At 34.2% G+C, this 27841-nt stretch overlaps 1 protein-coding gene across 6 annotated transcripts in view; it reads right to left on the bottom strand.

The window, feature by feature from the left end:
- LOC118188269 (uncharacterized) overlaps nt 1-27841 on the bottom strand; it is a 282549-nt gene that overhangs the window by 205814 nt on the left and 48894 nt on the right. The window contains exon 1 of one of the 6 annotated variants that reach the window (XM_085809315.1): nt 1886-1969. The exons of 2 other annotated variants lie outside the window; for them this stretch is intronic. The gene's annotated coding sequence lies outside the window, so the exon portion shown is untranslated. Of the gene's footprint in view, nt 1-1885; nt 1970-27841 lie in introns of those variants that run through there. 3 more of the 6 variants (XM_035358678.2, XM_085809317.1, XM_035358682.2) reach the window with 3 other exon arrangements.

The raw sequence follows: 27841 nt of genomic DNA, 5'->3' as shown, positions 1-27841 counted from the left end.
TTTAAAAATTCACCGTTTCCTTGAGCCTCTATAAATTGATGTTATTCAATAGCTTAAAATGTAGTTACTGTTTTCATTTATTGAATATATTAATTCTCGCTGAAAGATACGTCCTCTTGCTTGTGACAAAAACATGACAGGCTTGATGCATATGGACATACAAGTTTTTCTATGAAGCTTAAAGTAATCCATTCTACTGTTGTTACCAGTCTCACTTGTCTGAGAGACAATGGTCAGCACAAGCTCAAGACATTCTTCGTGGCAAGGAGTCATTATACACTTGCCGTTGGCATGGGCCTTGAGCATCATACAGGTGACAGCCCGACGTTAGCTCAGTTCCGCCCCCAGTTTTGAGGAAGAACACACCGGAAAGACGATCTTCTACCCCTCTTTTTCTTACTACCAACCTCTTGAGAGTACTTTCGGCTCGACGCATATTTAGAGTGCCCCCCATGCCGCAAAGACACTATTACATTTACAAACATCCATGCCTTCTCCGGGATTCCAACCAGGGTCTTTCAGTACGGTAGTCGAAGTCACTGACCACTATCCCGGCTGGCCGGCGTAATCCATTCTAATACTACTGTATAACATTTTTCCTTAAAATACTAATCCAATCATAAAATGGACATGTACACAAATTCACAATCATAAAAATAGTTCAGTCAGTACATGTTAATATGCATGCATGTGATTAAAATTTTTAAAAAAAGTCAAAGAAAAAAATTATCATAGGTAGCCACGCATGTTAAATATTTAGGAGAGGGAATTCATAGAAAAATCTGTCATATGAATGGGAAGTAAACAGCGTGAAATTATACAGTGCTAGGTGGGTAAACTTTTGTCTAAGCGATGAGAATTTCGATTGCCTTGTGGTATTTTTGCCTGAATTATATACTACTATTATATTCTATATTTTAATCTGCAAGTCATGAATGTCTAGAAGCATATCGATTTCTGGAGAAACGACGTTATTTTCGGATCGATAAAAAATCGATAAGTTCTCGTAAAAGACTCAAATTAATTTCCAAAAGATGGTAGCCTTTCAGATAATATGCACATATTAAAGATGACCTTTATCAGTTCAAAACAAGTTTAACGTTTCGTATCTGGAAGAGTCTTAAAAAATATACGAGTTTTCTTACAAACGCCAAACACTCTTTAAAATATAGCAGTATCTTACAACAATAAATAGGATCAGCATTTCCAGTTATAAATAACCAAAACTGAAGTTCAAAATAACAAATTCGTATGAAAAATGAAAATGAAGACACGTAAGAAGAATTATACAAAATGACAGAAACGAGCATGAAAAACAACAGTTTTGAAGTGTTTTTTAAAATTTCTTTTATTTCTCTATATTATCTAACAATGTTTTGAGTTCGCATATTTATCTAACTGCTGTAAAAGGAATCGCGATATATTATTACGAAAATAAAAATATTTACTGGTTTTAAAATTAATACGGTGATAAAGTAATGTGTGATCAGAAGTTATAGTTCAAAAATTCACAATTTTTCTAAATTAAAAATACGTTAACGCAATATTTTTTATAATGCAGGCTGTAGCAAATAATACTTTAATAATTTTTAATTATTTAATTTATTATCAAGCTTAAATATTAATTTTCATTTTAGAAATATAATTAAAAAAATACTTGAATTTTTTGTGCCACTTAAAAAAATCCAAATGTTTACCTCAGAAAATGATAACTTTACTCTCAATTTCTAAAATAAAAGCATATTAATAATCCTATTTTCAAAACAAATTTCCTTGAACGAAACCATTTTTAGATTAACATTTTCAGTAAGAAACAAAACTGTTTCAAATACGTGACAACACATGCTGAATAACAAAATTAATATTGAAAAACTATCAGACTTACGCTTACAGCTAAGCCAACTCGACTGCAGCCGTCTTATGCCTTCTTCGTAGACAAAATGATAAAATCTGATAAAAGTCCGCCCGCTGAGCTAAAGGAAGCTCAAATGTTGATGCGCAGGCATAAAAGAAAGCTTTCTTTTATCTCACTACTCGTTACTCCGCCCACATGTGCCTATATTGAGGCGCGAATTGTAAGTCAGATACAGGTAATCCCTTTAAACGCGGGGGTGCGTTCCAGAAAGATTGTCAGAAAGAAAAGAATTTCCTTATTTTAATAAGGAAAGCATTATTATTTTATGATATATATTATTAAATAGCAGCATCATTATTTTCTCGGTTTCTGAAGCAGCTTGGTACTTGCACGTAGATAAAAATCTACGATCTGCAGCTTGATTTTCTATACCTACTTTTCTTTTTTGTGTGTTTTAAGGTATGTTCTTTATTTCAACAAAATAATTCTGTTTGCTAAGTGTATAAGACCATCGAATAATGCGAATAATGGTAGTTCGATTTGGGTTCAATTCTCTGCGAGCGGGCTGGTTGAATGGGGTTTCGTAGTTTTCTCCAGTCAGTAACTTGAATACAAACTATATAGTTTTCCTTTGAATGTTCTCCGCGAAGGCCTCTTTTCCTTAGGCAGATAACTTATTCAAGCTTTACAATAATCGATTAAAAAGTACACATTTATTTCTATCTAATTCAATATGTATCATTAATTATTATATAAAAAATTTATATTTTAACTAGTTTTATGTGAGTACTTATAGAAAAGTTTACCCATTTGTAAGCAGTTGATTTTTGAATAATTAATTCTTTTCATTAACAAACTTGGAGGTTGTATTTCTACCTCTGTTTAATTTATGGTTCACCAGCAGCCAAGAAGTATGATAGCAGAACTTAAGTAGTACGGCTCGAGTTCAAATCCCGGCGAATGAACTGGCTGCATGGAAATTTTCGTGGTTTTTCTCATTTGTAACTTGACTAGAAAGCATGTCCCTTTAAAATATCGTCCCCGAAGGCATCCTTCCTGTTAGATAGACAGTCTTAGTGTGTTTTCTCCAAATCTAAATAAACTAATCCTGTTTTATTTATGTGTAATATTATTTACAGAGTTTTCGTACTACATCTTACTAGTTACATCATCGGTATTTTTTTTTTTTTTTTTTTTAAGAACATTTTCAGCAGCATATGTGCGCATTTTGGCTTTTTTCTTCTTCATGCTTTTTGCTCGATACTAGACGAAATATAACGATCGTTAAAGGCAACAAGGAACTAAAATAGTAATTTCGAGACTAAAATAGTAACCTTTATTTGCACTCGTCATTTCGAGAAAAATAAAGACTATGTAAAAAATTAAATTAGCAGCGTAAATTAATTTCTCTTCTCTATTCTAAAAATAGTAACCTCTATTTGCACTGCGTCATTTTGAGACTAATCCATATCACATGACTCTTACATAATTCTGATGATGTAAATGGAACTAAAACTCTAACACCCAATAGTAATTTACAGCAATATTTAACTATCCAATCAAAATGCATTGAGAACGAAAACTAACTCAGTCTGAATTAAGATTTCACCGTGAACATAACGCACTTGCTTTCTAGGCTTTGGCCTAGATGGACCGCATTCTGTCTGCTCCTTCTTTCTCATTCTGTCTGCAAATGTATCTAAAATGTAAACTTTTTGGAATAGGCACAGCCAACTTGATTGTGGCCGCAACGTGTTTACTGAAATAAAAGTTGAATTAAATATACCGTCACTGCCAAATTTCTTATTCATTGCGTTTCAGCATTCTAAGACATCAAAATTCTCGCTGTTTATTACAGATTCAATCGCCTGCGTTCTACTACAAAATCCATTACACTCACACACACACACACACACACACACACACACACACACACACACACACACATATATATATATATACAGGGTGTTCTGTAAATACTGCGACAAACTTCTGGGGGACGTAGGGCACATCATAAGGATTAAGAATTGCATAGGAACCCATGTCCGGAAGTTCAGGGGTAAGTGGTAGCTGAGGTAGAAGATGGGAAAAGAAACAAGAGCGATTACTTTGAAACATTTATTGGACAAGAATACAAATGGTGTACGACAGCTTGAATGTTACAACAGATGCTCGAAGTTTGCACCATCAGACGCCAAACACACCTGACACCGACGAACCATTTATTGCCGGACATGTTCAAACACACCGGGAGTTTCTTTGATTGTAGGAGCTGCGCAGGCGAGTCTTGCCACGAGATCCATTTCAGACACAACGGGATCGTGATACACGACACTTTTGATGGCTACTCACAAAAAGAAATCAAGGCTTGATAAATCCGGTGAGCGTAGGGGGATGTCAGAGAACTGGTCCACCACGCCCAATCCATCGATGCAGGAATGATCTGTTCAAATGGCTACAGAAATCCATTCCAAAGTGAGTCCACTTCTTAATGACTCTTAGTCGCACAATTTTTGATGCGGACGTTCAAACAAACTGTGGTATGGTTGATGTCTGTCGGAGAAGCGTTTTACGATAAATGCGTGCAGCGGTTCGTCCCCCTCAGCTATTCCATACACTAAGTGCATGTCTTGCAAGCTCCCGTTTCGTATAGTATTCCATGCTCTTCATATGGTACCTACCGCTAGAATGAGGCAATCCTCACTTTCCACTAGCATTCTCCTGTACAGCACCTCCTGGCAGCTTATAATGACGTTTCTGGGCATGGGTTCCTATGCAATTCTTAATCCTTATGATGTGCTCTACCTCTCCCAGAAGTTTGTCGCAACATTTACAAGAGACACCCTGTATACACAATATTTAATGCGCGCAATGCCAGGGTTGTATATGATGCCGAATTAGTGCAATTCTCTGAAGTTTTTTAAGCGAAAACATATCGCTGTAGACATGGGGAGAATTCTGTGCAATAATATGATGTCTTTTTAGGCGAAAACAGATCACTATGGTTCTCCGCATGTACACAGTGTTTTGTTTTCGCTTTAAAAAAATCAGAGAATTGCCCCAATTCGGTATTGTGCGCAGCTCACATTAAGCACTGCACAACTATTTATTACACGATATAAACAGACTACCACATATGGCGCACATTTGGCGACTGGCGCCATTTTAAAAGAAAAGTACCAAAAAACAAATGCAGAATGTTTTTGGCTTGGTTTGTTTGACTATAACAACGCACTCGCGGGCTATCTGCGTAAGGGGAGGGGTGCCTTCATGGAGAACATTCTAAGAAATCCAGAATGTTCAGCAGCCACTGTTTGGCAAGTTTTGTAACTCGATCATTAGTGAATTATTAAATAGATGCTGTTTTTGTGAGGTACTCTTTAATGTTTCAATTCATATTTGAATTATGTACAAAAATTCTTAAAACTAACCCATAGCCAGGGCTTAATTTTTAAAATCAGAAGTACCGAAATCTTATGGGAGCTGCCAGAAAAGAAAAACATTAAGTAAATAAATAAATCAATAAAAGTAAGATAAAATAAAATTTAAAATTTGATTGTTTTATAACAATAGTTATAAAACAATCAATCACATTTGTTCAAAAAAAAAAAAATTGCAAGAAACCAAGAAGAAACGCTTGAATTCAAAAACTAGGGAGGAAGAGGGTACTGTCTACATGGAGGTAGGAAAGGGAGGAGGGGCCATTCCGCGCTAGAAGTGAAGCACTGCTTTGAAGCTTGGGTCACCAGACGGGGTGTTTTTTGTTTACATTCAGAAGCTCGCTTGACAAGATTCTGATAGTATTTCGACACACGACAGTTCCATAGAAATCGAAAAAGGAACACTCTCGCATGAAAGAAACATTCATAGTGTGATGGATAATAGCAATTTGTATAGTTTACTGACATTTACGCAAAAATCACATCTTGGTTATTTTTCGATAACTAACAACAGCGATTTTGATTATGAATTTGTTTTATAAAATTCTAAGCTGTTGCACTACAAAAATATAGATTTTAAGAAAATTGCTAAAAGAGATCTGCCAAAATTTATTTTCTAGAAGATTTGAAAAGTTTGAAACTTGATGGCTAAATGTAAATATAAAATTATGTATGTTAAAATATTTGTAATTAGGCACATAGGTCAGATTAAGTTTTTATTAAATAGAGTAACGCATGCAAGGGCTATCTGCCTAAAGAGAGAGATGCCATCGTGGAGGAATTTTGAAGAAAAACTGACCTTTGAGTGGGTATTAAAAATAATACTTATAATTTTCATTCAAATTATATTCATATATATTTTTTATGCAAAACTTTCGGTTGTATGCTAAATTAGTGTAAATTACTTTACACGAAAAATATAGTGAATGCACAGAAATTAAAGATTTGCACATGCCGGAAATGATAAATAGGAAATATGTATGGGTATTTATGCATGTGCTTGCAAAAAGCATGTATCTGCCTTTGACAAAATACTTAAATATTCATTAAATTATTTATAAATGTATTTGAAATGAAGAATTTATTCACTTATAAACAACTCTGAAAGTACTGTTAAGAAATCTAATGATTAAATGTATCTAATTTATAATGATTATAAATGTTATCTAAATATATAATAACCTTAATATTGAATTGTAAACATAAATTGAAATCCTGTTGACAAATGCGTTATAAAACTATTTAAGCAAGAATTGTTCGTATTGGAAAGCAATCTGTTAAAAGGTATTGTAAAGCAAATGCTATGAGATGCGCACTTAAGAACGTAATAAAGAGTTTTGGAATATGTATTGTTGAAATGAAGGGTAAAAAAAAAAAATCTGATAAGTATAATTAAAAGAATTATTCCCTTTACATTATATAATAACTCAGTTACAAGTTTTAAATAATACTTTAAAAAAAAAAAAAAAAAAAAAAAAAAAAAAAAACTTATTTTATACCCTTTCAGAAATGTTCAGAGAAAGTCAAATACTATTTAATACCTATTTAATTATTAGGAATTAGCGAAATACTTATTTAAAGTATTTCGCTAATTCCTAATAATTCTCTAATTTAAAATGAACCGAATAGAGCATTAATTATAAATTGACTTACATTTTTCGATTTAAAAGAAGCCAAAAAATCATGTCATATTTAAGAAAGTATTTAGGAAGAAGCTCTATAAATAGAAAAGAAATAATGCATAATTTTAATATTAATAATACAATAAACTTTGATCTTAATTTTTGTACCTTAACCGAATAAAATAGAATTACCTTAATTTTTTTTTCTAATATAATTAACGAAAACTTGTGAAAATATTTCATTCAAATTAAACCATTCTGAGAAAACTGTCCTGTGAAAAGTATGGCATTTAATTCCGTTCAGAATGAAATGTTGTTTAAAAATATGTTGTTTTCACATACTTAGGACTCTGAAGTGTTGTAGAAAAAGAAAATATATACATTTATATGTATATTTGCGACGTAATTACAAAATATTTACACCCGAACGCGTCAAATCCCATAGAACTCAATGGTAAATGACCCAATGGTTTGGTCACCACGTAGGGATCGCTGGTGCTTCAGAGCAGGGTACGGAGAAACTTGTTTAGGGCGACTCCATCTTACTTCCTACCTCCATGACTGTCTACTTTGCGGGGGTGGGAGAGGGAAGGTTAGAAGTGATTCGGACGAAGGAGAGCTGGAACGAGAGAGAATCACGAGAAAGAGGTTGATGGGGGACCCCCAATTTTGGGCGAAACAAAATGGCCGGACAACAAAACAAAACGGAAAATTTAACTCAAACGTTTAGGTGTGAAAATAAAGAAAGAAGAGTGCAGCATTTTATGAACACGACCCCTACTGATACAGTTCTAGTTGTGAAGCAGAATGTGACAGGGATAAAAATTATTCTCCGAATTGTCCTCCGAAGTCCAAGTTTTCCTCGTAAACTGAGGACAAAAAGTAGGGTTCTGCGCAAGTGTAAAGTTTTCTTCCCCCATATTTAATTACATCCTTTCAAAAATTTCACTTCTAGTATTTTTGGAAACTAAAAACCCGCTCTCATATATTCATTGCCCTTCCTGAAGGAAAAGCGTTTGGCATGTGGAGAAGGGGCTTTTCTACTTTCTCAACTCTATCATCAAAAGACTTATTTCCCAGAGAAAGACAGGTATTCAGTTAAATCGGTTTTTAATGTAGGCTTTATTAATTTTCAAGATTCAAAGAATTTTCTAGTGAAATTGTGCTTCAGTTATATACTTCTGCGCTCCGGCTAGAATTAAGATTTATTTCAAAAACTGAGAAGTACCGAAGCTGGGCACCGACGCAACTCATGCTGTGCCCACAACTAGCTCGTTCCACCTTACTAGCATTAAGAAAAACTGCTTGTAATTTTCTGTGATATCTACCTGTAACTTCGGGCGCTTCGGGGCGTATCTGAAAAGATTTAATTTTCAAAATAATAGTCTTTGTAGTTTTTGTAGTGCTGAAGGCAATGCACGACATTTCGTCGAAGACTGCGTATTATTGTGACATGTTAGGGAAGAACATGGTAACTTAAAGGAATTCTACTGCCGCAATAAACAGTTTAGATTTGCAAAGGATTTGATAAGCTTTATAAATTTCAATAGAGCAGTACTAGGAATTTTGGTTTGATGTTTTTAACAGTATTTCTGTTTTAATCTTTTAACTGTATTTTTGTTTGTCTGTGGTGAGTGTGCTGCGTTAACCATGATTATTATCGGCAAAGAGGGTTGCAGCACATTCGTATATTATATTACATTTACCTGTAACTGTTGCTGAGCCCACCTGTGGCCAAGTGATTAAAGGTTTGGTAAACTTTGGTAGTTTGAACCGGATTCGAATCGCAACAAACGGACTGGCTGCATAGATGTTTTCGTGATTTCCGCATGTGTAACGTGAGTATGAGCCAGTTTTCCTTAGAAAAGTCCTTTATGAAAGGCCATTGTTAGGCAGATAGCAATGATGTGGTTTGCAGTGTTCAGATTTGGCTCGGTTTGGTTGACTACGGCAAAGCACGCGAGGGCAATCTGTCAAAGGGGAGGGATGCCTTCCTGGAGGACTTTTTAAGGGAACTTGTCTCGTATTACGTTAGACATGGAGAAAACCACGAAAACGTCCATACAGCCAGCCCGATCGCCAGGATTCGAACTCCGGATAGAACTACCAGTGTTCAGCGACTTTACCGCTCGTCCGCTGGTGGGCGATTTTGATTTCGGTTATTTTATCCTGCCAGGGTCAGTGCCAGGCTTTTCGAAGGCTGTAGCAAAATATAAGAATTTTTAAATTCTGCGGCCCGGTTTCTTCCTAAATTCTAAAATAATTTGCCACCCGTAATTTCTGCCGCTCGGTGCGAAAGCAGCAGTTGACCAGCTCTGGCGTCGGGGCTGTTTCTTACGCAAAGTTAAAGTCTCGCGAGTTCTTCACTTAAAAGATGGGCTACTTTCTTAGTGGCATTCTGCCGTTTTGCAGCCCATCTCCTAAAATAAGATCACGAGCCAATAAGGAGTACTTCTCTCACTGAAGACACCAGCCTAGCAGCTAATTTCCAGATGCAAGGTGCTTCACTTCCCCTTTCAGATGTACCATTACGGGAGAAAAATCACTCTACGGAATAACTTAAGATACATCAAGGAACTGGCAAGAACAGGCGAATACATCGCCTGCTGAAAACCACTATAACCCCCAAAGTTCCAAAGTAGCGGCCTTCTGCCTCTGTCAAAGAGGCTCGCTTTGAGTTATACATGTTTAAACTGTTTTAACACATCGAAAATATGATTGCGTGTTGTATAGAGATGCTCATTTTTGTCAGCAGATTTATGGGAGTCGTGGGATATCAATTACATTAATATTTGATATATAATTTACTCTTTGTTCCTAAATTTTAGATAAATTGGCAGCGCAGACGGCCGAAACTTTATCAAGTAGTTTATTATAAATAACTTTTCGTGCCAAACAACAATGATAGTTACACATAGCTATATTCCATTGACCCAGTTCGTAATTTGTCGATCAATTTCGCCTTTAATTTAAACCTCTTCTTTTTAATGTGCTAGTAGCGTGTGGTACATTCGCGTGCTATCACGCAAGTTTATGCAGTGAGGCTGTCGGTGAATATACAGAGACTGATACATCAAGTTTTGAAATATATGTGCAGTTGACACATAAATAACGATAGCAAACACGCGTTCAACAAATACCACATCCTGCTGTAGTTTCCCGTCGGCTGATGTAAGGGTTACGAGGTCACGGCTGAGATTTCTATGAAGTTCGTATCTCCAAATTCGTTTCCAGTATTTCAAACCTCCACTAGAGAAGCAAATGAAAAACACGCGTCTTAAGCCAGCTGTACAGTTTCAACTCCCCCTCCCCCGTGTTTTAATCATATCTTTTAATAAAACCGCTTTTATTCACTCAGCACTAGCTCGTAAATATTTTTCAACTTCTGTACGGTTTTGAAACTGAGACGAAGGTCTGTCGCATATTCTCTATTTATTTCTTTTTTTTAATAGTTAGGAATTTCTATATCTATATTCCTCTATATAATATTTTAAGGATTAGAATCGTTTGGACCATGGCAAAGCACAGTTACAGCTATCTGTGTAGGGGCAGGGATGTCTTCGATAAGCACTTTAAAAGGAAAACTGCCTCAGATTCATATTAGATATTTTTTAAATATACGATAAACTACATTTTTGATTAAGAAATTAAGCAATTACAAGCTTTCTGGTTTATTTTTATAATGTTCTCTGTCATTCAACGTTTCAGCTATTTCAAGCATAAGCTAAAAGATCATATTTTCAAATTTATATTGCTTCTCATTTGTTGAAATGACAATGGCAAAAAACCTCCGTCATTAAATAAATATAAAGTGAAAAGTAATTAAATAGGAGCAGAAAGACTTTAAAATATTGAATTAGCTAGAACAAGAAGATGTTAAAAAACCGAATTTGCTAACTAAAATCTCGCGATGTTATAAGCAAAAGTTCGTGAACTTAAATTTTAAATAAAGTTAAGTGCTCTTGCTTTTTAAAGAATGACAGCTTGTTTTTCGTATTTTGTCAGTAACGCCAAGAGAAGAAAAAAAGGGTATTTATCTGCACGTGCGTCCTCGCAGAAAGGAAAGAGTTATTCAACTCTAGGGATGAGAAAGAAGAATGAACTGTTTGAGCCTTCTTCTTTCCAAGGTAGACGTAATGTTTTTACACATTTTCGACTTAATTTCTTTAAAAAATAACTATAATTTTTCTTAGGAAAGTTCTTATGATTTACTTACATCAAAAAAAAAAAAAAAAAGTTCAATGGTTACGGGACGGGATAATCAGCATTTCGTTAAACTATTCTTTTGTTTCTTCTCTTAATATCTAAAAAAGGTCGTAAAAAGTAAGAAAGTTTGGCTTATTTCCTGGCGAAAGTGCAGTTAATCGGTAGCATGCATACACATTCAGTGCTTAATTTCTAAAATTAGAAGCATTGGAACCCTATACCCTAGGAACAAAAACAAATACACAAATAGAAAATTAAAATAATTAATTATTAAAATGATAAGATAATTAATAATTAAAATTAATATTTAATAAACTGTAAATACCAGAAATACCTTATATACTGCCCCTTTTAAAGGGTGACTGGGGTTTTTAGGAGACCCAGTCGCCAAATCCTGAGTGAGGAGAATTATCAATCAACACCCTTTTTAGTTCGGGCGCCACTGTAGAAACATTAGGTATTTTTTGAAAGCAGGCAAGATAAAAAATATGCAACGCCTTCGCCGGGAATCGAACCACGGACCTCTCAATTACGCGCTGAGCGTGCAGACCACCACACCACGAAAGCATGCCAAGAAGGCGGGTGAAATACCTTATACTCTTAAAAACTAATTCATTGCACGTTGCTTCGTGAAAGAAACGTAGATACGCCCGATACGGGGACATACTAAAGAAACAACTCATTTTGGTACCATGAATGAAACTCGACAAGAAACTACCAATGTTTGATAGATTTTAATCTCTTAGCCATTAGTAAGCCCCAATGATGAAAAAATCTAGATTACAGAAAATGGAGCTATTTCAGAAAGTTACGTGTTATATCAGCGTTAAAATTTTCTGTAGTGTCTGAATTAAAAGTCGCAAGTTCTAAAATAGATCGCAAAGTGCAAAAAGTTAAATTTAAAAAAAAAAAAAAAAAAAACCTGCTAATGGCGCTACCGAGTTTACGTAAATTATTTGACTATGTAATTCCATATCTTTTTTTAATACTTGCATTCTATTTATTTGCTTTTTTTTAAATGTTTGATTTCTTTCATATTTTTTAAACTTTTCTTCAAAAAGCATTCCTTGGAAATAGAAGTTATTTCTATTTTAAAGTTTTATCATGTTTATTCTGCTTGAAACAAATTTTATAAAGTATGATTTTGTATGTGTCAGAGAAATGACAAACACAGATAAATATTTCGCAAGCCATTACTCCTTTAGAAAATGGAAATTCTTTATTTCATCTCAGTCGTGCGTTAAAATTTTAAAAGCATATTAGGACAAATATCTCGAATTTATTGATTCGTCGGGAGAAAATTCTCTTGCAGTACAAATGGAATGGCCTACACAAGTTTACAGCACATTGAGCGTAATAGAAGCTAACGTATGAATCTCCAGTCGACTGAAAAGTGCAGCGTTCGCCGCAAATCCCAGTCCATACCAGCCCAGCGATTCAAATGACATACATGTCCTGAGAAAAAATTACTTATATGCGTTTTTGCTAAGCTCGCCATCTGCTGCAATTTCCGTGATCTTGAGTGAATAAGATGTAAGCATTTTTTTATTAATGCGAAAGATTTTTTTTTCTTATAGCTTAGTAAAATGCATTATTCCCTAAAGAAGAGAATAGAGAGAAATGAAGAGAAACTTCTGTAAAATAGATAAATGTAATTTCGTATTAAAAGCACTATATTTATGTTTCTGATTTGTAGATTTGATTCTAATTAAGAACCATTATATTTGATATCTATGTTTTATTTAAAAAACAACCTGTCTTAATTTCTTTTAAAATTGTTTCGTGTATGTATTTTATGGAGATTTGCATAAAATAGCTCATTTAGAGTTGTATCTTGTTTTATATTATATACGATTTCCATATATGCTTTTAAATTACGGTTTAAGAAAAATGAGGGGCTGTGGAAAGAAGAAGTAGAAAATTCCACATGCATTTTTAAATAGTTCCGTTCTTTAAGAACTGGAAAGGAGCAACAGAAATATTAACGGAACAAAACGTATTACGTTACCCACGAATGACCGACTAAATGTTATTGTTACTAATCTCACTTGTCTGACAATGGACAATACAAACCCACGACATTCATCCTGACAAGGAGTCAAATGCGCCTGTCGTTGGCAGGAGCCTTGAGCACTACATAGGTGACAGCCTGACCTTTAGCTCAGCTCCGCTTCCAATTTTGAGAAAGAGCACCCCTGGGAAACGGGTCTGAGGGTCTCCCAATCCTCTTCCCCTACCACCAACCTCTCGACAGGACTTTCAGCTCAACGCATATTTAGAGTTCTTCCATGCCGCACGGACAGTATGCATTTACAAACATCCCTGCCTTCTCCGGGATTCGAACCAGGGCTGGCAGTCGAAAACCATGATCTCGGTTCGGCGGCGTAATCCATATAATATTTTCCCTTATAATATCTAATCTAATCAATCATAAAATGGACATATACACAAATTCACAAAATAAAATAAATAAAAATAGTTCAGTCAGTACATGTATATATGCATGTGAATTAAATCTTTAAAAAGAGTCAAAGTAAAAAACTGTTATAAGCAACCACGCATGTTAAATATTTAAGAGAGGGAATTCGCTGCATATTTAGAGTGCCCCATGCCGCACAGACACTATACATTTAAAACATCCATACCTCTTGAGATTCGAACCCGGGCCCTTCTATACGGTAGTCAGAATCACTAACCACAATCCCGGTTGGGCGGGTGGCTGAGTGATTAAAATCGCTAAGTACTGATAGATCTAACTGGGTTTCATTCTTGGCGTATACGGGTATTTTCATAATTTTTCTCGTGTGTAACATAAATAAAAGTCACTTTCTCTCACAGAGTTCTCTCTGAAGGAATCCCCTATCCTTAAGTGGGCAGCCTTCTTGTGTTTTATCGCATTCATTAAATGAAACCTTACTCGCGAAATAAATGCCTTCAGTAGTCATGGACAGTCTGATTCACAATCAGTCTAAACTGCTTTTTATAACGCTGTTTTGAACCTCTGTGTTTGGGCCTGCAAACGTCTCAGCGCATTTAATTTTTCAATAATAACCTAATAAAAACGAATAATCAATCAAGTATCATACAAATAACAGTAATCGTATAAAGCTTTTCGCTGACATGTTGCACGTAATTCTTTCATCCTCTAACTTTTCTAGTAATGCGCAACAAAAACAATATTTTTGAGGTAGCAGGAAAATATATTGCTTTCATGTAGGTCCGTCTCATTTGAAGAATCTTTAAGGAAATATTATGTCATAGGCACTTATTAACTCCGCCAAACTGTAAATAAATAAAATATTCACTTAAAAATCCTACAGTTGAAATTAAACACAAGGAATAATTTTCAATAGTTAGGAAATTAAAAAATGAAAATAAAAATATAACAACATACATCGTTATTTCGGACAAAACTGTTTCCCTAACAAAGCAAAAGCAAACATTTGCAAGCAAGCTAGAAAACGCTCTTTTTCAAAAGTCAAATAAATTTGTAACCGAAACACCTCACTGTTGAAAAATCAAAATTAAACTGCTTTTTACTTCTGTAAAGTAGACATTCATTCTTCCCCTATAAACAACAGTAAAAGGCCTTTCACTTAGATAAACTTTAATTGAAAATAGTGATAAATTTTAATACTTATATAGGAAGAGAGAATAGAGTTAATACAATATATATATATTATGTACTCCGTCTTTAGGCATTACCCGAAAAAGGTGTTGGTGTTGGTATATTTAATTACGACAAAGCACACGAGGCTATCTGTCTAAGGGGAGGGATGCCTTCGTGGAGGACTTTCTAAGGGAAACTGGCTCGTATACACGTTACACATGGGGAAAACCACGAAAACGCCCATGCAGCCAGCCCGTTCGCGGGATTTGAACCTCGGACCGAACTACCAGTGTTCAGCGACTTTACCGCTCGGCCGCTGGTGGGCCACCCGAAAAAAGAGGGATGCCACGTGGAGAACTTCTTAAGGGAAATTGGCTCGTATCCAAGTTACACATCGGAAAAACCACTAAAGTGCCCGTGCAGCCAGCCCGTTCAACGGGACTCGAACCTTGGACTGAACTACTAGTGTTCAACGGCTTTTACCGCTCGACCTTACTGCCGAGTTAATACAATAGGAAAAAAAATTATCTCTCCAAAGGAACTCCAAATTACTAATATACAAAAATGAGGCTAAAAATTTCAAAGAAGCTAGGAATTAGCTGCAATAAAGGGCATAACATTAGTGAAATATCCTGTGTTATAGCATTTATCGAAATACGTTTCACTAATGCCAATTCCTGTAGCTAATTTTTGTCCGCTTTCATGTTAATGCAATTCAAATTACAAATTATTACAAAAATTTGAGGATAAAGTTCAGATGACAGTTCTTTCCATTAACTGAAGCTGCTTCCCCCTCCATGAGTTATGCCTGTCTTCGCACCGTGTAATTTTTTTTTTTTTTTTTTCAGTGTCATTTTGTAGTTGCCAGCGGATATATTTATTTCGAATAATTTCAAAAGGATACTGCAATACATTCTGCATATACACGACTTATTATCCGACAGTTATCCCATTTTGTCTCTCTCATTTTACAACATCTTAATGTTAGAAATTCTGAACTGTTCATTGTTAATATTCTTCTTAATGTTTTAGAAGTCATGAAAATCGTCATAACAATGCCCCTGCATATCAAAGGGTTTAACGATTTTTTTCTCCCAATCTTATGACTCATTACTGTTAAGGAAATAAGAGAGACAATACCCATTCTATAAAAGAAAGGCAGGGAAAGCTCGGAATTTACATTTTGATTATCCCTGTATTTGTGAGCAATGTATCTTATCGACGTAACGGCCAAAATAGCTCTTTTTTAATGTTTTGACCAGCATGGTTCTCTGAATAGAAAATAATAACCCTTGTTTTATTAATGAATTTATTATTTAATGGTTGTTTCTCGTACCTACTCTGAATTAAGCATAAGCGTGAAGCTGTTTCTTTCTATGTTAAAATACTCATAAAGTTGATCAAATAAAAATAGTTCATTCTTTTACTTCTTCGAGGTACTTCGATAAAAATAGTACATTCTTTTACTTATATACGCAATTCTAAATATCATATTTTTCTCGACAAAAAGTACTTAAATCAGAAATAGGTACTTAACGAAATGTGATAATTTTGGATGTAGAAGTACATGCGCATAACACAAATATTTTCAAATAGCTGAAGATGGGATTATATTATTGAGACAAATTGGATAAATTTCTGTACTTCAAGACTAGCATCCGCGTGTACGAACTAACTATGACTGGTTGAACTTCCTGTACTGTCATTAGAGGCTTAACAGGGCTTAGTGGAGCTATTTAATTAAAGAAAACTTGAGATCTAAAACAAGGCTTAAATAGGGCCCATTAAGCAGTAGAAAAACCACCATACTACCTGAAATAACTTTAAATAGAATAAACAACTAAAATAGGAGCTTAAAAGTCTAGGAGCTGGTGAGATTTACCAGCTACACCAACAAAAGTGCATTATTACATACTTTGTAAAATATAACACATGTTACTTACGTGCATAAAAATATGTTACTTACATATACAAAGAAATAAAATAACATAATATCATAAACACCCTAGTTTTTCTTAAAACAGACAGGAAAATTTTAAACACAATCAATATATAAATTCATTTCATTTACAGATACATATTTTATGAAATTTGACAATTTCAATTTAGTCACTGTATTTTTACTTAGATCCTTTATTAAATTGAGCAATATCTGGAATAAATCTTAGAACAATATTTTTCATAGAAGGGCATCTAAACAACAGGCGCTCAATATCGACATTACACATGCCACATGTACAGGCAAAATGTTTAATCGAAAACCTATTATAATAAAAGGGGAAGTGTTCATGATTAGTTAAAGCTTGGTTTAGATACTTGTCACTTATGCATCTTCTCTTACTTACAGTTGAGATTAAATTATATGTGAATCTTCCTTTAGAATCTGGGTCGTTCCACTTTGCTTGCCATAGAGTCAAAAATATCCTTTTCAACAAGGATTTCAAATTGTCAAAGGAAGTCTTTACTTCAAAGTCAATAATTTGATTTTCAGTGGCAGCCTTTGCCAATGTATCTGCTAGCTCGTTACCAATGGTACCAATATGAGTCTTCGCCCAAAAGAGTTTAATATCTATGAAAGCGCTAAGAAAAATGAGCATATCTTTTATTTGTTTAATTAAATCGTTACTTGGACAAACATCCGTAATTGAAACAATTGCGCTTTCGCAGTCACTATAGATTTCTACAGAATCTAGCGCAGAATTAGAAATAAGGCCTCTCGCAGGGCCACTCGGCCTGATAGACAGAGGCATTGTCAGAAAGTCTATATTTCCTTTGTAAGCTTAGTTTCTCATGTGAGAACACACAGAAGGCTGCTCTTACATGACCATTTAATTTAGATACATCTGTAAAAACCCTATAGCCTGTCATATTGGGGAGGCCTTTATGCCAATTCAACCGTTTCAATAAAGCTGAATAAATATCTAAACCTTTCTCAAAGTCAAAATCTCTAGCTCAGAAGATTTCACTGAAACAATCGACAGTTTTATTACCAGCTTTTAGTTTAAAGATAGCATATTCTTTTCCCTCTAAAATATCGATCGGAGGACATCCAACCAAAATCTGAAGAGCTACTGTGGAAACAGTTCCAAAACACTTAGTAATCTCCAATAAAGCGATTCTTTGAATTTGCAAAATTTTGCTACGCATTCGGACCGTTCCAGTCCGCGATGCGCCACATGTATACAATATCTTTCTCTCAATAGCTCTTTTATATAAACTCTTAAGAACTTTGCCTTGGAGATTCATTTTTAATAAGTCTATTAAGAATACGGGTGCATTCGATCTTTATTTGATCTAGGTGATGTATACAAGTGAACTTTTCATCGATCGTAATGCCCAAATATTTGTTTGTCTTAGAAACTCTAATTGGTTGTCAATATAGTTTGCACCTAGGATGTAATGATCTAGTATTATTTTTGGCAATACCCAAAAGAAAGCTCTTCTTTGGATCAAATTGAGTTTAACATGGAAAGACCACTTCTCCAAATCTTGAGTGGCGAAACTTTATCAATCTTTAATCAAAGCTTTATCAATAGTATGACGACCACTTCCCGTGGCCAATAAAACAAAATCGTCAGCATAAGCTTGTATACTAACATTTTGTGGTAAGGTTATGTTTAAAGCTATATTAGCAATAATATTCCACAAAAGTGGACGAAATATTGAGCCTTGGGAACAATCCCTTTGGTAATTTCTGTGATGCCACTTATTACCATCATAAAAGGAAACTTTTCTTTCATTCAGAAAATCAGATATTAATAAGAAGATATTTCTTGGACATTTCATATTTTTTAATTCCTTTAAGAAAATTGGCCACCAAACATTGTTGAAAGCGCTCTTTACATCCAAGGATAAAATTGCAGTATATTTACCATTCCTTCTATTTCGAAGGATGTCAGAAATTAAATTATCTATAGCCTGGGTAGTACTTTTACCCGGCATAAAACCAAACTGATTTTTATTTAAAAGGTTATTTGATAATAAATAATAATAAATAATATTCTTTGTATCTTATTAATGTTTGTGAACTCATCTAGTATTTGAATTATTTATTACACCACCCCACGATGTAAAATTCTGCAGTGGCAAAGTGCCACCTTTCCCCTTATTTTTCACATCTTGTTTCTGTGACACCTTTTGCTGATGTTCTTACTTCCAGGATGCCATACTAAAAGACAACTGGCAAAAAGCCTGCAAATTCACGCCGGCTAGGCCCAGTATAACAACGGTAAATGGAATGGAATGGAATAAATAATATTGTAACCGTTGTGTCATGAGTTTATCCAGCACTTTGCCCCAGGAAGGCAATAAACAAATGGGGCGAAAAGAGGAAGGATTTTCTTTAGCCTTTCTTTCTTTGTTGAACAAAACCAAATCAGCCTCTTTCCAACATTCAGGAAAAATTTCCCTCGGAAGACATTAATTCAGAATAGCTACAAAGAACTTTTTATTACATTCAAAGATTTTTAAAATAATATCCATTGTCAGGCCACCTTTAGCAGCAGCTTTACCTTTATTTAAGAGTAAATTCCACTTCATCCAAAGTAAAATCATAATCATTTACGGTCTCTGGAGGTATCCTACAATCTGATCTAACTTGATAATGGCATGATAGATCACCATAAGTAGTATCACAAGGAAAGTGATATTATAAGAGGCAATTTACTGTCTCGTCTATATTCTTAGTATAAGATCCATCTTGATATTTCAAAGAGGCAATTTGTAAAGCTGGTTTAGATTTATTAACAGCAATATAGTAAGGAATGCCAAAAGGTTGATGAATATTCAGAGTGTCACATAGTTTAACATCCCTGAAATTTTCTTCAATACAGTCGAACTTGACTTCTTAAAACAGCCAATTTTTCGGCCCACCAATACACCTGTTTAGCCAGAGCGTTGCTCTGCTTAAATTTGTTCATCTTCTTATTTTTCTTACAGATATCCACTATTGAGTTCGTAAGATCTTTAGTATAAATATTTAAATCAGAAATATTTTCTAAATTTTCTTCGGAAACTTGATTTATAAAGTTATACAGTTCTGCACGGAAATTCAGAAAATTCAAATATAGAAACGTTCAAATTTCTTCTCTCTGAGTAAGTTGTTTAAAAGTCCAATTTCAATGTAGCGATGATCGCTACATGATATATCCATAGAAACAGACCAATTCAGGACAAAAGATCTTACAATGGCAAGTTCTATCCAGCTTTTGCCTCTGGCACCGGAAAACGTAGCCGGGCTATCAGCACTATTAAAGAACATTCAAATTGTTTGTCGAGCAGAATTCAATTATAGCATCACCTTTTGGATCTATTGAGTGATTATAAGGACCCCATAGGGAACTCTTATCATTGAAATCTCCGCAAATAATTATTTCCGAATCTTCATGCGAATCAATAAACTGTTAATACAATATAAATAGTCACTCAAGCAATACACTGACACAAAAACTATGTTTCTATTATTAAATGATCGTTTTCATTACCACTATATTCGAGAAGTATACAAAAGCATTGCTGGAGAGCTGTCAAACAGAACAATTGCAATTTGTGTATATGTGGATAATTTTTGTTGCAAAAAGTTCGAAATTTCTTCGGGATTCCCCGAACAACAAAGTTCGGGACAACAAAATCCACTACATAAGGTTCTTGAAACAAAGCTATTTTATAGCCTCTTTCGATACCTTTAATATATAATTGATTTACAGCAGTTTGGGTGTGATGTAAATTTATTTGAACCATTTTTAAAGTTTTCGTCACTTCTACTAGCCATAATTAGTACGACTGATTAAAAGATCCATTTGTCGTTTGTGACAATGACAATTTTTATCTAAGCTAGAATGATCAACGCTAAGCTTCAATTTATACTTTTCATTTGCCTCTTTGCAATTAATACATTTTGGAGTAATTAAGACACAATAACACGCCGAATAAATACTAATTCAGAAGTCAAACAACAAAAATCAGCGTTATACCTACAAAATTTTCACAGGACTAGTTTCGATGGTTTTACCGAACCATCATCTTCAGCTGCAAAACCGCAAATGAACAAGATAGGAAATAATGAATTTCATCATTATTTCCTATCTTGTTCATTTGCGGTTTTGCAGCTGAAGATGATGGTTCGGTAAAACCATCGAAACTAGTCCTGTGAAAATTTTGTAGGTATAACGCTGATTTTTGTTGTTTGACTTCTGAATTAACATTTTGGAGTAGCTTTACACTCTCAATGTTTATGTGTAACTTCAACACACTTAGCACATATTTGCTGTTCTAGACATTTTGTTTGAAAGTTCCCATACTTTGAACACTTAAAACATTGAGTTACTTTAAAAAATTCTTTAATTCTAAGACGAGACCATCTTATGTTAAGTTTTCCTGCTTTTATAAGTTCTCTATATTTCTTAGCATCTACACTGCCACCCAGTGTACTTTATTATTTCTATCTTTTATCGAAAATTTTAAGTCAAAACCACCATTTTCAAAGACCATATTTTGGTCTCTAATCATAATCTTACGATCATCTTGAGAAAGATCAGAATCTACATCATAAATAATAATTTTTGGATCTTTCTTAACAGGACGTTGAATTACCATATCGTTTTTAAGCAAATCATTTGTTTTAACTTCTGTTTCCAAGGCTACAGTATCAGAGGATTTGGAGCATTCTATTAGAACACCTCCTATGTTAATTTTTCTTAGTCTTCTAACACCAATGTGTAATTGGGCGGGATTAATTGAGTTAATTTTGTTTTTGACCTCCTCGGAAGTAGTTCCTTCCTTTTTTGGATAGAGTAGAACTGTGAATTCTTCGGACCTATTTCTACTTGTAGATCTATCTCGTATTTAAGGAAAACGTTTTGGATCTGCCAATAACTATTTGAAACACTTCTGTGTAAATCTATAAGACAATAGATTATGTTTCGCGCAAAAAATGAAAACCATAGTGTCTATATCACTTTCCGCCTTGTAAATGCCCCACCAGCAGCCGATCGGAAAAGTGGCTCAACACTGTTAGTTCCGCAAGGAGTGCTGACCAGATGATATAGTGGTGAGGGGAGCCGACTGCAATACCGAATGACCCGGGTTCGAATCCCGGAGAAGGCATGGTTGTAATTATCCGTCCCTTCATAAGAGGTAAAGGCGGCCGTCTATTAGGTGCCTCCACAATGGCTACCCTTTCCGGCCTTAGGAGTCGCCAATATCGAAAAAAGAGACAAAATAGTGCCCGCTCTTCCCCACCCAAATCTGAAAGCTTTCAGATTTTATATTATGCCAAAGGGGCTTTCTTTTTAACGTTTTGTGTGTTACCTTTATTTATTAAATACCATGTTCTGGTAGCATGTTTTCACTTAAACCACATAAAATTCAATTCAACATCAGTATCACAAAATATTTAAAGACAAAAAAAAAAAAAAAAAAAAAAAAAAAAAAAAAAAAAAAAAATCGAATTTCCCATACACAGTCTCGCTCGATGAAGACTTCCCCCCCCCCGTTACAGTGTTGCCAATGCTCGCTTTGAAATTTGCCATTGCTCGCTTTTGAGTTTCTTGATCAAAAACTCATAAACGCTTTACAAAATATGAAATAGATAATAAAACAAATTTGGGCTTCCAGATGCCTATATTCGGGGGGGAGAGACGCACATTATTCAGTATTTGATGGCTCTAGGTACCGTTGTTTTATCACAATGCGAGAAACATACATGCATTTATGCAGATTCTTCATTATTTAATTTCTTTAAATATAATATAGGGATCTAATATTTGGTGGCAATAATTTGAAAAGTGAACCCACATCTGGCTGACGGGCTAGCTGTTTTGGAGTTCTAGTGGTTTTGCGAGTAACGCAGATATGAGCCAGTTTTTCTTAAGAAGTCTACCATCGAGATTTCTTAAGAAAGTACCAATTTTCTATACTCTGCAGACTGTCTCTCTCTCTCTCTCTCTCTCAAGGAAAAAAAAAAAAAAAAAGAAAGGTATACCTATGCATTATAAAGCCAAATCTATGCTACCTATCTGCAGCCTGGGCGTCAGCTTCAAAGGCAGACTTTCACAAACTTAAGGTAGTACAAAATAAGATTTTCAGAAGAACTGCAAATGATTATTGCCTGATAAAAAGCAAACTAATCAATAATGATTTTAAAATCAACCCTATAGTGCACGACGTTACTAAATAAGTGTTTCTTCAAACCCGGACTCAGCCGTAAAGCTGCAAATTTTTCGAAAGTTTTTCATTACCATATTATTCCCGAAGGTAGTTTTATCAAACTGTTTGCTTCTCATGTGCTTAGAGACCCCAACTCCGTCAGCTAGATTTGACTGCTGACGTTTTCTTATTTTCTTATGCGGCGTGACTTCTATCTCTCGACGCTTTCAATCTGACTGGCACACATGCAGTAGAGGAGAAAATAGTCCCCGCATTTTTACCATACTTTCTCGATCATTTTTGGAGTTTCACCTGCTAGCTCGTCAAAGTCATGTACCACCAGAGGCTTAATTTTTTTTATCTAGCTAATTAAAGCCCCTTCTGGAGCCATATTAACTTCATAATCCGTATCTGTATTCTTCTAAGACAGAGCGTGTTCTGCCTCTCGAGGCCACGTTACTAAGTTGCTGCTAGCTGCTAGCTCAGATAAGATTTGTAGTCTTTGGCCTTACACTAGAATTGCCGATATTTGAATATCTATGTCGGTTAGGTATGTGAGTCAATTTCGCGTAAATTGATTTATATAGCCTTCGGGTACTACCTTACTGGCATTTGAATTTTAGATTTGACTGTTACTCTAAGTTACATCACCATAAGCGGTTGGCTGAGCTGTAAGCAACAGGTGTGCTTTTTGTTCTTCTTTAATTTTAAATAAATGGTCTTTTACGGCCCTCTCAAGGCTCAGTTGTTAATTTTAGACTTAACGATAATTCGCTGCCAGTCTGTCTTAAGTTTGGTTACAATTTATGATAGCAAAAGGGACTAAACTTTATAGGCATTTCGGTGTTTTTACTCATGTGTAACATGGATACGAGCCCTTTTCCCTTAGAAAATCCTCCACGACAGCCCTAGCATGCTTTACCATAATCAAACAAACCAAACTAAACAAAGCCCATCACTGAAACGGTCAGACGTGTGCTTGATATCATTTGATTACAAAAGACGATCACCGAGAACTTTGCACCATAAGGAGTAGAAGATGTTATACCTTGCGAGAAAGGGGAAAGGACGACCAGACGTTACGCAGGAGTCGGAATCCACACCCTCAGTTTCCGGTAACATTTAGCCTCCGTTAAACCACTACGTTTATCTGGGGGAGGCTTTCAGTAATGTAATTAATTACACTGAAAATTGTGTTGTATTCTGTTTGAATGCTGTATCGCAGTGATCTTAAACTTAAATTGCACGTGGGCCGAATGCTTGATCTGAAAGCACCTCACAAAATTTAAAAACATTTTTAACAAAATAAAAATAAATAAATCAATTAAATAAATATTAAATTTCACTCATTAATTTTTTATCGAAACATACATAAACAATTACAATAAGAAAGAAAAGGAAAAAAAAATCAAATTTGTGTTTAGTTTCTGTCTGATGTCTAAAGGTCGGTACTTGCAAGAAATTTCTGTTGGTTATACTTAGTAATTCAAATGAACTAATACCTACGAGTACATATTAAATTTTAGACTGGCATTTACATTAGGTAATTTCAATATCTTGAATTAACCACTTAATAACTAACTTTTAACTTTAACCGAAATTTCAGAATGCTGAAGCGCCACTAGCTGTCGGCTGGCAAATTTAATTTACTGACTGTGCGAAATAGGGCCGGCGCCAGAACCGGTGCAAACAATGCAGTCGCTCTGGGGCAGACCTTAGCGGCGGCAAAATTTAGAGAATGTAAGGAAGCCCTGGGTGGCAAAATTTAGAAATAGTAGAAGAGATTGCTCTCGGCAACAAAAAGCCCAGCGCCAGTTCTGGTACCAAAATGGAAATTTCTCCTGCATTACCTACTCATGTAGTCTGAACACACAAGTATATATAATGACAAAGTCCCAACCTATTCATATTATCTTTTTTCCTTCAGTAGCAGTCTTGAGCATAAGCTCTATGTTTATGTCTTTAAAACTGTAAGTTCTGTATTTGAAATAAATATGTAATTAAAATCTACCCGCGAGCCGCATAAAATTGCTTCGGCGGTCGCGAGTTTGAGACCACTAGTGTATTGTATTAAGTACTCTGTATAGTTTTTATATTACGAATGTACATAAATACAATAAAAATACATAAATGCAATAAAATTATAAATGTTCAATTTACTCAAAAATAAGCAGTTCTCCGAGCGTAGTAGATATAGGAATCTTCCGCTGGAGCTGGGACCAATCCTCGCATGGCTCACTTGCTAGGGCGAACGCCATCTTCCATGGCTTCTTTTCCTGCTTTCTTTTTTTAAAATTTATTGCTCTATTATAACCATTATAAAGGTATGGTTTGATGATGTTATAAATTTTACGTCATAAATATTTACTTACATTATAAACTTCGATTTGGATACCAAAGTGTTCAAATTTTCAGTTCAAAAGCTTATTCCAGTGTACAATTAAATTTAATTACATTCAATTTATTAAAAATTCCGAGCATAACACTAAAAAGTCACTTGATTTATGCAAATATGATATTTCTATCATATCACGTATTTTTATTATTATTCCAACTGCTGCTCATAGAGGTTGAACTCATATGTGAGGGACACCTATGCAACTCTTGATTTACTTCAGAGTTCAAATTTCTGCGCTCCTTTTAAACGACCACATTATATCCTCCTACAAAGCTGTTGAATTTGCAGTTCACTTGCATAATTTGTTTGGGAAACAAACAAACCCCCCCCCCCAAAAAAAAAAAAAAAAAAAACGAAGATTGATCCCAGCGGTTGAAGATAGGATAATTATTTCTTGCATATGACTTACCATAAGAAGAAGGCATATATCTAGTATAAGTATGGCTAACAAACTGGCTTTCTGCTCCAGGAAAATATTTTTAAAATTAGGAAAAATTCGGGAATTTTTGATAATTTGTTAAATCGTGTAAAATGAAAGTTAAACATTTTTTCCTTCCTTACTTTTGGGAAAACAGAAAATTGTTCAATCAAGGAAAGCATCAAATCAGTATCTGTTAAATCGAAATTTAATTTAAAATGTATATATACATATATATTTATATATATGCATACATACATACATGTTATGACTTACAAGTTCATGACGTGAACATAAAGCAGATGCATAGAAACAATAGTATTCGTCGTGGCTGATAGCATACAATTTATTTCTGGATAACTCAATTCTTAAGAAACACATCCTTAATTTGAATTATAAAGTGCAATGGTTACAAGCGCTATCTGCATGTCCGCTTTTGACCACATTTGTACCTTCTCTATATCATTATGATGATGCAATTGCTGAAAGGGTGGCAATCGACAATATGCACTCAGGCTAGCAAACAAGAGCAGAAATACAGTATATCTAAGACGAAAGCTTAACTCAGAATTAATTGATTTAAGTTAATCTCTACTGGTTAATAATAAATTTCAGTTTTCTGATTTCAAATAATCATTACTTGAAGCGTTATGTAAGCCTCTGTGTAATGAAGGCTATGCAAGAATCACATAAATAGGATTAATTTTGTAATGACATAGTTCAGAGCAATATAGTATTATAAACAGTTAGCATTTTGGGAACATGAAAGGGAAGTAAGATTAAAATAGAGAGTAAAAGGAGCAGCAAATTAAAGTCAGAATTATGATTTACATATTTTCTATTTACTGGCACACACATGCTATATATATATATATATATATTGATAAATTAAGTAAATAGTTGTTTAAATCCCGTACACATTCAACTTGGGTTAAGTAGCTGGTAAAAATATGCAAAAAAAAAAAAAAAAAAAAAAAACCCACAGTGGGAGGGGGAATGCCCACCGTTGTAAATCAGCAGTTGTATAATGCAAAAATGTGCAAAAAAATGTAAATAAAAATACCACAAAGGTAGTACAAAAAATATATAGAATTTTACATTTCTCGTTAGATGAGCCGTTCCTAGATATTTTTTAACTTAAGGCAAAGAGATAAATAAGATCCTCTATATGAAATGGAATCAGTGCTTTCATATTCAACAAAGTTAACTATACTAAATCATATCATAATGCTTATAATACTTATAATCATAAGGTAAAGCATTCAGAAAATTGATACGTGTGATAGTTTCTAATTTTTAAACGAAAACAGTAAATTGTATGTTTATGATAAATAGCAAATAATACTGTAATTATATGAAAAGTATCAATTAATATTCAAGTTTACTTAATTCAATTTTTCTTCCTTTTAACGAAGTAAAATCGACAGGATTTTTTTCCAAAACCTACCTCGAGTATTTAATTTATGTTCTATAGAGAAAATAGTGATATTTAAATGTTTTTCTGAAAAAAGTATTTTGCATGCATTTTTAAATTTAAAATTTCCTGAAGCTTCTTTACTCCTAGCAACAGTAACTGGCAACGTTAAAAACATTTTGAATATAATTTCCGAATTCAGATTTGATTTAACTAAACTGCATTCCTGAATTATGTTTAAAAGATTTGATTTTGCTTCAGGGACCAGCATTAATGCAATAGCATGGTTTTTAAAACTAGATATTTTTGATGGAATATTTCCAGCATTTATATATTTAAATGCTAAGTTAGAAGCTGATCTTTTTTAAGTTGTATAAGTGTCACTGTCCTTGGGCTTTGCCAGACTCCATCTAAAATAACTTCAAAACAACTACACTCAATAATATTAATTTTTCATCAGTTAGTAACTATAAATCGGAAGATATCTCATGTAATTTTTTATATCTTTATTTTATTGTGAGATTAAATCATCTATCATTTCTAGTGTGGATTTTTTTTTTTTTTTTTTTTTTTTTTGAAAATTTAGTTCTTTTATCAATCGATTCTAAGTCTGCTTTTACGTGTTTTCCTTTTTATAAATTGTAATATATCTTTTTATTTGTCTTCATATTATGTTAATATATTCATTTTTAGATTTTCACATTTCTCAATAACATTTTCAGCAAGCATGGTA

Source organism: Stegodyphus dumicola, chromosome X2 (assembly GCF_044657685.1).
Source record: "Stegodyphus dumicola isolate Sdum_Otavi_A_Nest chromosome X2, ASM4465768v1".
Classification (NCBI taxonomy): domain Eukaryota; kingdom Metazoa; phylum Arthropoda; class Arachnida; order Araneae; family Eresidae; genus Stegodyphus; species Stegodyphus dumicola.
This window is presented reverse-complemented; position numbering and strand designations above follow the sequence as displayed.